Raw genomic sequence first — 11,436 nt, forward strand, 5'->3', positions numbered from 1 at the left:
TTCTTGAAACAAGGACAGTTCATGCATCATTTGGCAGCCCTCTGCAAGCGGTTTGTACTTGAATTTCCAGAAACAGTGTATTATTTACACTGCCAATTGCAACACTTTTTTCTGTGTAAAAGCTCCCTTAGATTTCACCAATCTTTGCCTTTTTTTTTTTTTTTTTGAATAAACAGACCCTGAAGGCAAGAGGAGCACTGCAGGGAAGGAAAATAGCTCCAATACTGTTGGAGCCAGAGGCCAAATACAAATTCCACACTCTCTGCCGGCTCAGGTTGATAAATTTGCTGGGGTTTCAAGGCGCAGCCCCAGAATTTCATGTTCCCTGGGAGAGTGTTGATGCACAAGATAAATCTGTCTCTTAATATGCTACTTTTCCAGGGGAATGTGTTGATTAGCCCCGAGCTGGTCGAAAATGCACTTCTCATTGCCACCCTGTGGAAGTCCTTCAGGGCTCTCCAAGGCTGGGAAGGAGGACTGGTGAAGGCTGAGGAATAGAAGGGGAGGTGAGCTGCTGGGGATGCTGCTCAGCTGCACACTCATCCCTTTTCTATTTATTTTTTTTAAAAACACAGATTTGTTGTTTAAACAACACCAAAGCCACAGATCCCAAAGTGCCACCTGCTCCCACTCACACACAGCGACCCCAGAGTCTGCCACTGCTCTCATTCCATCCTCAACATCCATCCCCTTCCAAGTGCTTCCCAATGGGAGACACAGTTTTAGGAAACACTGGAGTCTGCAAACATCCATGATCATTTTTCTTTAAGCAAGCCAGATGTTACTAAATGGGGAACACCACATGAACTGATATTCCACGTTCACAAGTTTTTAGAAACAAAGCAAGAGCTTGCAGTAAATCAACCCAAAGGGGGAAAAAAAGGGAAAAATTAAATCCTGGAGTGTATAGTTGAAGAAATAAGACACAATACCAGGAAAAAAAACGTTCAGAAAGCTCATTTTTAACTCGAGAAGTTCACGTTTTCAAAAGGCACAGCTCGTCCCACACTCCCACCCCTGCAGAGGAGAGAGGAGAAGCTGAAGGCATTTAGCAGACATTTGCATCTATATTCTGCAAGTAGCAGATGCAAAGGAAGAGATTCATTTCCCCTAACATAAGCCATCTAAAAATTAAATGCTGATAGTCATCTTGGATTCTTTTTAAACCCAGATCAAAATAGCTGCTATGTGCAGGTCTGCCCTGCTCTCTCCCCAGAGATTACAGAAAGCACTCAAGTGCCAAAATTAAATAGGGGGCTGAAATTAAACCAGAGGTATCCCACCCCCAGCACAGCTCCTGAATGCATGGCCTTGTATCCAAAGCACACTGGAATCCCTGGAAAAATCACGGCTGTAATCCTGGAAGGGTGTTTGAGTCCTCTGCTGCTGCTCAGGGATTCGGGGAGGTCAGGTTGACCTGAGGTGCTGTGTCAGCCCCCAGAGCGACCTGCCCTGCTGGCTGCCAGCACCCAGCACCCTCCAGGACAGCACAGCAAGGTCCGTTTGCCTGGGCTCAAATGGAAAGGCAGAAATGGAAGCAAAGAAAGTGCTCGTGCTCCCAAACTCTCTGCTGGGATCCATTTCTTGTGATATTTTTACTGTCAGGTATCCTGAGCCCTACCAGAGCAGCATCACTCTGAAGGCATTGGAACAAGCTATTCCTGGGGTGCAAAGGCAGGAACTACAGCAAAATCCTCAAAAAGGGTCTAACAGGGTGAAGAAAAACAAAACATAAAGAATTTAAACACGTGCCCCAGGAGCAGCACCCAAAGCTGCGCCGCGGCAGAGCGGGCGCTCCAGGGAGCGGGAGAGCAGCAGGAGATGCTCCCTTGGCTGCCCAAAAGGCACCACCAGGAGACTCTGAGGCATCCAAGGCAGGGGAGGGAGAAGTCCTGAAGAGGAGCCCCCATTTTTTGTTGCTGGAGTCTTGCACTGCAAGGCTTGTGATCGAGGGCTCTGCCCTTTTGAACACCCAGCTTCAGGGGGAGGGCGCGTGGGGGGCAGAGTGGGAGCTGAGAGGGGACCAAGCTCATCTGCTTTTATTCTTTCTATTATTTAATTTTATTTTTTTTTTTAACGTGGCAGGTGCTGGTTTTCCACCCACGCTGCCAGCTCCACACAAGGTTTTTTTTGGGGGTTGGTGTTTTTTTCCCCCCTTCCTAACATGTTCCTTTGAGAAACAAAGGTTCGACGCAAAACGCTGCCCCTGATGAAATGTGGAAAGCGCCCGGTCTGGCTGCTGGTGAGTGCTGCTATTCATCTGACTAAGCAGCATTTGACATTTGGGCTTGGTGGGTCTCAAGTTTCCCTCTAGTAAGATATGGGCTGACTCCGCCGCAGCCAATCTCGGTCGGAGGCGCGGATGGTGCCGCAGGGAGGCAGGGAGGGAAGGAGGGAGGGAGGCAGGAGCACATCCCAGACGGAGCAGCACCCACGGGCTGTGCAAGAGCGGCGCTGCGAGCCTGACCTCAGCTGCACCACAGCCGTGGCACCGCTGCCCGGTCCTCCCGGACCTGCTGGGGATGCTGCTCAGCTGCCAATTCACACCTTTTCTTTTCATTTTCTTCTTTTTTTTTTTTTTTTTAACATTTCTTCATGACTTACACTTGGTTTTTTGCTTCTCTTTCCCCCCTTTACCAGAGTTTTGTGTTTCCTGTGGTTTATCTTCTGCTGTAACCGGAGGCGAGTGGAAGCTGTTTTACAAGAGCAGCGTCGAGTTTCCCAGCCCAGGTTTGAGCTTGGTGCAACACAACCAGCAGCACAAAGGGAAATCCTTTCTGTGGGCCAGTGTTTCAGAATGAACCCAGTCGAACTGAAATCATACCAAAGTGACAGGCTTGCAGAGTGCTGTGAGCTGAATCCACAACTCAGACATGTCCTCCCAGATGGAGAGAGTCCAAGCCAGACAACAATACCACAGTCCAGTCTTCTGAGAGGTGTAATCCACAAAAAATCCTTCTCTGGGTGGATGTGTCGCTGCCCAAGCACAGCGAGCCAGCTGGAAAGAGCTGGCATGCTTGCCTTTGATGAGCAAAGCATTAAGTATGATTTGGTAGAGGCACTTTGTGGTACTGGGAAGATCTGTAACATCCTTTAATCTTTACATTTCTCTTTGCCTTTTGTGCTCCTCCTCCCAACCCCAAGATTTTTGCTTTAACTACAAGCAAGGACAAAAAGAAGGGAGCTGCAGCATAAATGACATGAATACTAAAATAAGTGCCATTTATAAGTAAGGGTTTTTAAAGTATTACCACTTCCTGATGCAAGTACTAAACTCCTTGTCCACAAAATTTAAAACAGGCCTGTACAACACAGTTTTTCAATGAGCAAAAATCCCTTATCACTTTATTTTGCACCAGACTTCCCAGGACTATTACTTGCAACATTGCCACAGAGTCTCCCAGCTCCTAACAGCACCATCCCCAAAGACCCACTTGTCATCCTCATTTCCACTTCTTGAGACTTTCTATTAGTAGAAATGAAATTTGCAGTTGCAAACTCCTTGCATAACTTTTTCAAAAGCGGTTAGGAACAAACACAAACACATCCTGTGGATGACAATGAGCCGCTGGGAACCCTGAAGTCCCAACAGGCATCTACTCACTCCAAAAAGCTATCTTAGGACCCGAGCCCAGTCTCACTGAGTGCAGGAAAAAAACTAACTCCAGACCACAAGTGCTGCAGAACACTGTAAAGCCATGGTTTATAAACTTTATTTGCCATGTACCCCCATTTGTTTGCTTCAGGAGCGGGATAGCCCCATCCCAGGATGGTTTTATGCATGGTCCCTGGCTGCCCAAGAACTCAGGCAAAGCTCAGCCTGACTTTGAGCCATCTCTTGGTTGGAGGAGAGGCTGGAGCCCTGCTGAACAGGGTCTCAGGGCATCATGTCAGTGCTCAGCCATGGGGTGGGACTGCAGGCATGCACAGGTCCCACATGTGCAGCACCCTGCTGCAGTCCATGCAAGATGCGGCTTGTTCCTCAGCTCCAAGTACACCCAAGATATTCATCTGCTCTGCAAACACAGCTGGGCCTCCACATGAGCCTGGAGAGTGCTCATGTGGACAAACAGGGGTACGAGCAGCCTTGCACACAAATATGGGTACGAACAGCCCTGCCAGAGCAGCTACACACGAAACTCGGAGCATTTCAGGGATAAAACTGAGGTGTCACCTCTCCCAGGTCACCCAGAGAACCTCTGCCAGCTGTGACAGCAGTGCAGTGCACTCCTGCAGCATCCCCAGGGCCCTGAGCCTGGAGCAGCTCGCTCCACCCCATCCCTCCAGCCTGCCATTCCAAATGTCTCTTGCACTTGTGCAGGACATTCCCCAGATCCATGGATGGGAAACAGCAACCTGGGATAGTGGAAGGTGTCCCTGCTCGTGGCAGGGGGTGGAACAAGGAGGCAAGAGGCAAGCAGAGCAGCTGCGGGAGGAACAGAGCAGGTAGAACCAGTGCTCCCCACCTGCCAGGGAGCTTGCTGCTGAGTGAGACCAGGGGCACAGTCCAAAACAAACAGAGCAGAAACCACTTCTCCAAGGAACAGCTTGTCCATACTGCTGAAACCTCGAGGGTTACTGCAGAGCAGCCCTGTCCCAGCAGGCGCCTCTGCTGGGCACACTCAAGGGTTGGAAGCACACCTGGAAAATGGAATGAAGAAGTGAAACCCAGGAGAAGGGCCTGCCTTATGCCACAGGCTGATCCTGAGTCCCACATGTTTGCTCTGGCTGTCTTTAGCAGGCGCCCACGGGGAGGAGGGACTGACACAAACCCAGCTCTGAGCACTGACAGTGATGTAATTCTGCTTCTCACAAGGAAGAGGAACGCAGGTTTTTCTCTCCCTGTTCCTCAGGAAGGGTGCAAGCCTCACTACTAATGGTTCCTTGCCTGTGCCACAGGAAGATGAGCAGGCTGAACCCTGCCCCACAGGGAAGCAGCAGGCTGGAAGGGGTTTCTTCCAGCCCTACAACCACCATCTCTGACACCTCCCCAGAGGGCAGGAGGAACAGGGTGCTCGCTTTAAACTGCCCTTTAAAATCACATCTCATTTTCCTTATTCCAGCACTGAGCTGCACAGCTACCACGTAACCTGAGGGCTGAGACTGGAGGAGTCCTACCACACTCAGCAGCTACATTCACACAGGTGAATAATTGTGCAATAGTAGCTGCAAAAACTTCTATTATTCAGGCATCAAGACCTGAAATTGGAGGAGAGAGACCTCTTTTACTTCTTCTCAGCACAAGGCGAGCTTGGAGAACACCACCAACCTGCAAAAGCCAGTGATGCCTCAGCTCACACGGCACGGCCACCAAGCTATCAGCACTGTGCACACACCTGCACAGGCAGCTGCCTAAGTCACATAAAACATTTTTAGAAATACAGTCGAATGTTATATTCCCTGTGTAGAGTCCTTGCTTTGTTTTCGTATCTCAAACTCTCATGGCTGAAAGGGGCACAGGCAGCTGCAGTTGCAAGTTTATTAGCAGATTAACAGAAACCTTGATGAACTCCTGCATATTTCTGGTTAGGTTGATGTCCTAAAGGATTTTATTTATATGAAATCCATGCTTTAAACAGCTGATAGTCACTTCAAAACATGTCAAACTGACCCCTGTTCTGGCCTCAAAGGAGCTCACAAATCATAAATTTACGTAATAAATAAAACTTCCCCTGGGACAAACAACAGACTGTGAAATGCACTCGTTCAGCAACTGCTGAGAACACTCATTTCCTAATCAGGCCCTGTGGATGCAGCACACACCAACTTAACCTTATCTCCCCTCATCTGGGACTCAGACTATGTGCTCACACAGCAGTTGTGCTCCTCCAGAAGCACCGTGGTGCTCAGGTGCCAGGTTTTTCAGAGATGAATCAAACTCAGAATGGTGAAGAGCTACAGGAGCTACACAGGACCTGAAACCTGCCTGGCACAGCCCCAGCCCCAGCCCCATTCCTGAGCACTGAACACCTCTTCTGGCAGCCTGGAACCCTCTGTCAGATGCAGATCAGGAGCTGCTTCAGCTGGGGATGCTGCAGGTGACTGGTTGGAGTGTCAGGAGCTGAGTCACAGCACGGAGCTCCCCACCTGCAGCTGGCAGTGGCCGGGGCCAACAGGAGAGCTCGGCTGCTCAGGAGCACTTTGGGAAAGGGCCATAGCCAGGCTGGTGCTGGAATAAGCTCAGGAGTTGGGGTATAATATGAGATCAGGGCCTGAGCTTAAAAGTCAGGTTTTGGCTCATTATCTACCAGATTCTGACAACCACTGCATGGTGTGCTGCAGCTTTGTACCAGGCATTTGGTACATCCCTGATACCCCATCCCTGGAAACATCCAAGGCCAGGCTGGATGAGGCTCTGACCAACCTGATCTAGTGCAAGGTGCCCCAGCTTATTGCAGGGGGTTGGATTAGGTGTCCTTCAAAAGTCCCTGCCAACCCAAACTGTTCTGTGATTCTGTGGTCTATTCCAGCACAGTCAGTGGTAAATAATGGCTTGATGAGGCATCTCACATGGGAGGCATCTCAGAATTTTAACATACTCCATTACCTATTTTTCACAGAAAAAATAGGGGTTTTTTTAAGTTCAGATTTTACCCATCCTAATAGCTTTGCTTCCAGATTCTATCCAGGGCTTGAGGCAAAAACAACCTACTGACTTGAGCTCAAACTTTGCCCAGGAGAGTGTGTCCAGGAGAGCATGAGGAAGTGGGACAGTGGGGAGGGTGGGAGCCCAGCCTTCGGGTGCCTCTGCTGTGCTCTGCAGTTTTGCACCTCCATTCCAAATGTCTCTTGCACTTGTGCAGGACATCCCCCAGATCCATGGATGGGAGACAGCAACCTGGGATAGTGGAAGGTGTCCCTGCCCGTGGCAGGGGGTGGAACAAGGTGGGCTCCAAGGTCCCTTCCAACCCCACACATTCCCTGGTTCTATGACAGGGGATATGACCTGCAGTGTCAAAACAAACCAAAGAATCTCCTGATACACAGAAATCTGGCTCCTGCTCTCTCTGAGGAGCAGGCTGAGGGATGAGAGCAAGTTCACTGCACCTTCATCAATCTCATGGGAAGGCCCATTCCAGCAGTGGCACTGCGGGCTGCTTCCAAACCTTGTGCCAAATAACTGCACCAATGCCCAAACCACATGAGAACAAGGGAAGAGCAGGGAAGGAAAGGTGTAAAGAAAGGAAAAAGAGAACATCTCTATATGGTTAGAGCCCCAAGCTGCTCATGCTCCATCACACATGCAGGGATGGGAGTCACTGACACTCCCCCTTCCTACCCAGGGGAGTCACAGTGAAATCCTCCTCTGAAGCCAGCGATTTGGACTGGAATTACACAGGTGGTAGCAACATACCGCAAATTCCTTGGGTTTGGTTGGTTCTCAAGTCATCCTCAGGGAATCTATTTTTAGGCCTGCAACTGCATTTTTCCATGGCACTCCATGACCCTTCCTCCCACCCCAGTGCTGGGCAGAGCAGGAAGAGGCTGAAGACGGAGACCAGCCCTCAAACAAACGGGACCTGAGCAAGGGGCACACCTGCTTTGCAGTACAAGAGTCATGGGCCTCCACCTGGAAGCTGTTTGAGAGAAAACAGCAGCACAGAGCCCTGCAGCACACACTTCTGCCCAGAGCACCAGCACCCGGGGCTCCCAGTCTCCAGGACAAAATGCTACAGGGGGTGACAGAGGCAGGACACCCCTGGTGAAGGCACACAGCACTTGAACCTCATCCCTTTCTTAGAAACAGCATTAATGAATAAATACTACTGTTTGTGCAGCTGCATCCAATACCTGCCAGAGTGAGTTCTTGGTTCATATCCATACTTGCCCTTTGTCTCAAGTTTAAACTACTCCATATCAATTTATACTCCATACCCTACTCCATACTCAGCCTACTCCATATTCTATTTCCTTACAATCTCTCCTGGATCTAATTTGCAGACTGACACTTGCCACTGTTAGAGAAGTAGTCATAAATGTTCTACTTTTCACTCACCACAACCTCACAATGCTTTTCTCTGAATCAGTAATGTTTTTTACCCTTCTAGCAACTGTAGATTTGCTGAATCACAGAGTTTTATGATTATTTTTAAGGTGATTTAGAAGTTTCTGGAGTCTGATGAAGGTACTTTTATTAAAAAGAGCACATCTTCAGTTTGTACAGGTGAGGAACTTTAACCTGGTGAGTGTCAGGAGAGGCTCCTGAAATTGAGTTATTTCATGCTCAATTCAATTAGTTTTCCAGTAAATACAACTTCTCAATGCTCTGCCATCTCTTAAGTTCTCCCTCCCTTGTTAAACTTATGCTGTCTTCTGCTTCACACTCTAGATTTTGCAAATCCCTTTTCAAGACCTGAAAAATCTCTTTTTATAAATAACCACAGCAGAGGGGAAAAACACTGTTGTGTAAAATACTCTTACAAGAAAAACAGAAAGCCCAATGATTATATCATGTGTATCTTGTACTAGAGCTAAATGTTTATAAAGAGGGATTAATTTTTTTTCCTCCCTGGCAAAGGCTAAAGTAAATACAATGCTAGAGAAAATATGTGACATGCACTTAACACTGAAGAAACATGTTTGGATACAGCGCAGTGAGGAACTCACAGAAGAATCTAACACCATAAAAATTCTGAGCTTCCAGCTTGCTCAAATCTCTCAAAGTAAAACTTTGGTGAGTTTTCTTTTGAGATGTGGTCAGATGGTGCTTACAAGCTCCATAAACTGATTAGTTAGTAGCAGGAATGAAAAACATTTCATAGGTTAACAGAGGTTATCAGGCAGCAACACAGAAATGAGAGTACAAAGCCTTTCCCCTCCTGCTGCTTCCTGCAACCCCACAGCTCAGGTTTTGGCTCATAGATGCTTACTTTGTTCTTTTATTTTTCGTTATTCTAAGTCCCCTGCTGCTAATGTGGAGGAGCTGGTGTGATGTCTGTGCTTGGGACAGACAGGAATTTGGGGTGCCTGGCTCTTGGTGTCCAGGCTGGGCACCACAACCTCTCCAGACTGGCAGGTTCACTCCCAGAGCTTGCTGCCTGCAGCTTCTGTGCAACAGCTCCCTGTCTCGCTGATTTTCAGAGATTAAAGCTCTGCTTTCACAATCATTAATGCCACATTTGGGCAATGCCTGATCTCACAGAAAACACATCCAGCCCAGGCAGGGTGTGAACACACAGCCCTGCTTCTGCTGAATCAGAGCAAGAGCACGATCACCAGAGGGAAATCAATAGCTGCTCTCGTTGAGTACCTGCCAGGAGGAGTCTGTCATGATGGCAATTTCAAACAGCTGTGGATCAGCAGCCTGAGATTACACCTGATCTGCCCTGCAATTCCTATGGCTCCAACATTTTGACCAAGCATCACTGGCTCTACAGCTGGACTTGTTCTCAAAGAGTGCCCTCAAATAAGTCCAAAAGCATTACCTTTTGATCCTAACTCACTTCCATGAGAAATACTTATCCAGTATAAAACTAAAACCAACAACCATATGTGCAATTCACGCTTAACCCATGCTCCAACCCACCCGCTGAATTTACTTTTTCATTAAAATGTACCAAAGTCAGCAAAGACATGACCAGCACTAGGTTCCTTCCAGAAGGGGGGAAGTGCATCCCTGTTACTAAACCCTTAGCTTTGAGCTCTCAGAAGGATTAATTTCCCTTCTGATCCCCCTCAGCATCCCCCTGCAGCATCCCAGTCAGACAGCACAGACTTTGGCAGGTGGAGAGGCCAGACAGAGCCCTGCCCAGCTTAACAGCATCACACCAGATGGAAAACGTCTGGATTTGCAGATGGAGGAAGAGCTTAACAGAAATACTCTCACGATGAGGTGAGACTTCCCCAAAAATGTGCACTTTAGGAGCTTCAATGTGTAATTTTTTTACACACAGACTGCTACACAACATCCCATCTTCATTACTGGAGCTCCACTAGCAGTGCAGCAGAACTGCTTATATCTAATCCAGAAAGGAATGCAACAGGTAAGTCTATCTCTGTCAGACCTCTGCACCTTCTCCCTCTCTCTCACATACAGTTGTTTAGGATTAAGGTTTAATAGCTTTTTTCCTGGACCAAGGAACAACAGAATCAATTCTCTTCATCTCCTGCCAGACTCCAGTGCTCTCCCCACAAACTGCACTTGGGACCCACTCTGTAAAGCACCAAATGCTCCCCAATGCCCTTGGAGTCCAGCAGCTCTGGGGTGCAGAGCAGTACAGATGTGTTGGTGTCATGGCAGCTGCCTGTTTAAAAATCATAAAAAGAGAAATGGGAAACACCGAATTTTCAAGTGTTTCAGTTTCAAGGTTTAATCCATCAAGCACTCAGGAGAAAGGCTGTGCTACTGCAAGGAGTGCAGATGCCTCTGCGAGGCTGGGACAGCTGCAGGGTGTCTAAAACGCTCCACCCAGTGGCAGAAAGCTACACCCGCCTGAAAAAGTAAATCCTGCACGGTTTTACACGGGCAATAAATCCCACAAGTGCTTTCTTTCCCCACACGGTTCAAAAAAAGAAAGAAATTAGCATTTTCGTTATACTGCATAATGGAGGCTATTCACGTAAAGAATACAACTGAGCCTAAAAAGGAGGGAAAAAAAAAAGTATGCACTCAGTACCTTCAAAGTATGTGATTATCCCTCTAAAATCTAACACATTTCTTATCTCCCACTTCTTCCAGGACACTTAAATTCCCGTAATCCCAACTGCTCTCAGCAGAGATGCCTTAATTTCCCAAAGGCAGAAACACAGTTCTACCATTGTTATATCCAGGAAATCAGAGAACATAGCTGGGAATTAGTACAAGGATCAGGTATTTCTGCTGTTATTCTGCAATAAATGATAGGGCTTACTAGCAAAGACAAGCTCACACCAAAGCCTCAAGGCTCAGCACTCCTACGTAATGTGGAAGATTGGCTCAGGAATCAAACATCAATGCTCCTGCTCATCGTTAATGATAACTCAGCAAGAAAAAGCCAGTATTTTGAATCCCTGCCCATGGCACTGGGGTTGGAAGATGATCTTTAATGTTCCTTCCAACCCAAACCATTCTGTGATTCTGAAGCACAGCAAACGTGTTTGTCTAGGGCCTAGCACAGGACTTGGTTTTGGCCTTCTGGGAATGCCATGCTCTAGGCTTAGAAGTGAAATCAGGAATTACAGAAGAGGAATGCAGAGGGATTGTCACTGGTCTCAACCATTTAACAGTTTAATTTGCACAAAGAATATTTAGATGGGCTATTGGGAAGGAATTGCTGGCTGGCAGGGTGGGCAGGCCCTGGCACCGGGTGCCCAGAGCAGCTGTGGCTGTCCCTGGATCCCTGGGAGTGCCCAAGGCCAGGCTGGAACAATCTCATCTGGTGGAAGAAGTCCCTGCCCATGGCTGAGGCTGGAATGGGACAGTCTCCAAGGTCCCTTCCAACTAAACCATTCCATGAT

This window comes from Camarhynchus parvulus, chromosome Z (genome assembly GCF_901933205.1).
Source record: "Camarhynchus parvulus chromosome Z, STF_HiC, whole genome shotgun sequence".
Classification (NCBI taxonomy): Eukaryota; Metazoa; Chordata; class Aves; order Passeriformes; family Thraupidae; genus Camarhynchus; species Camarhynchus parvulus.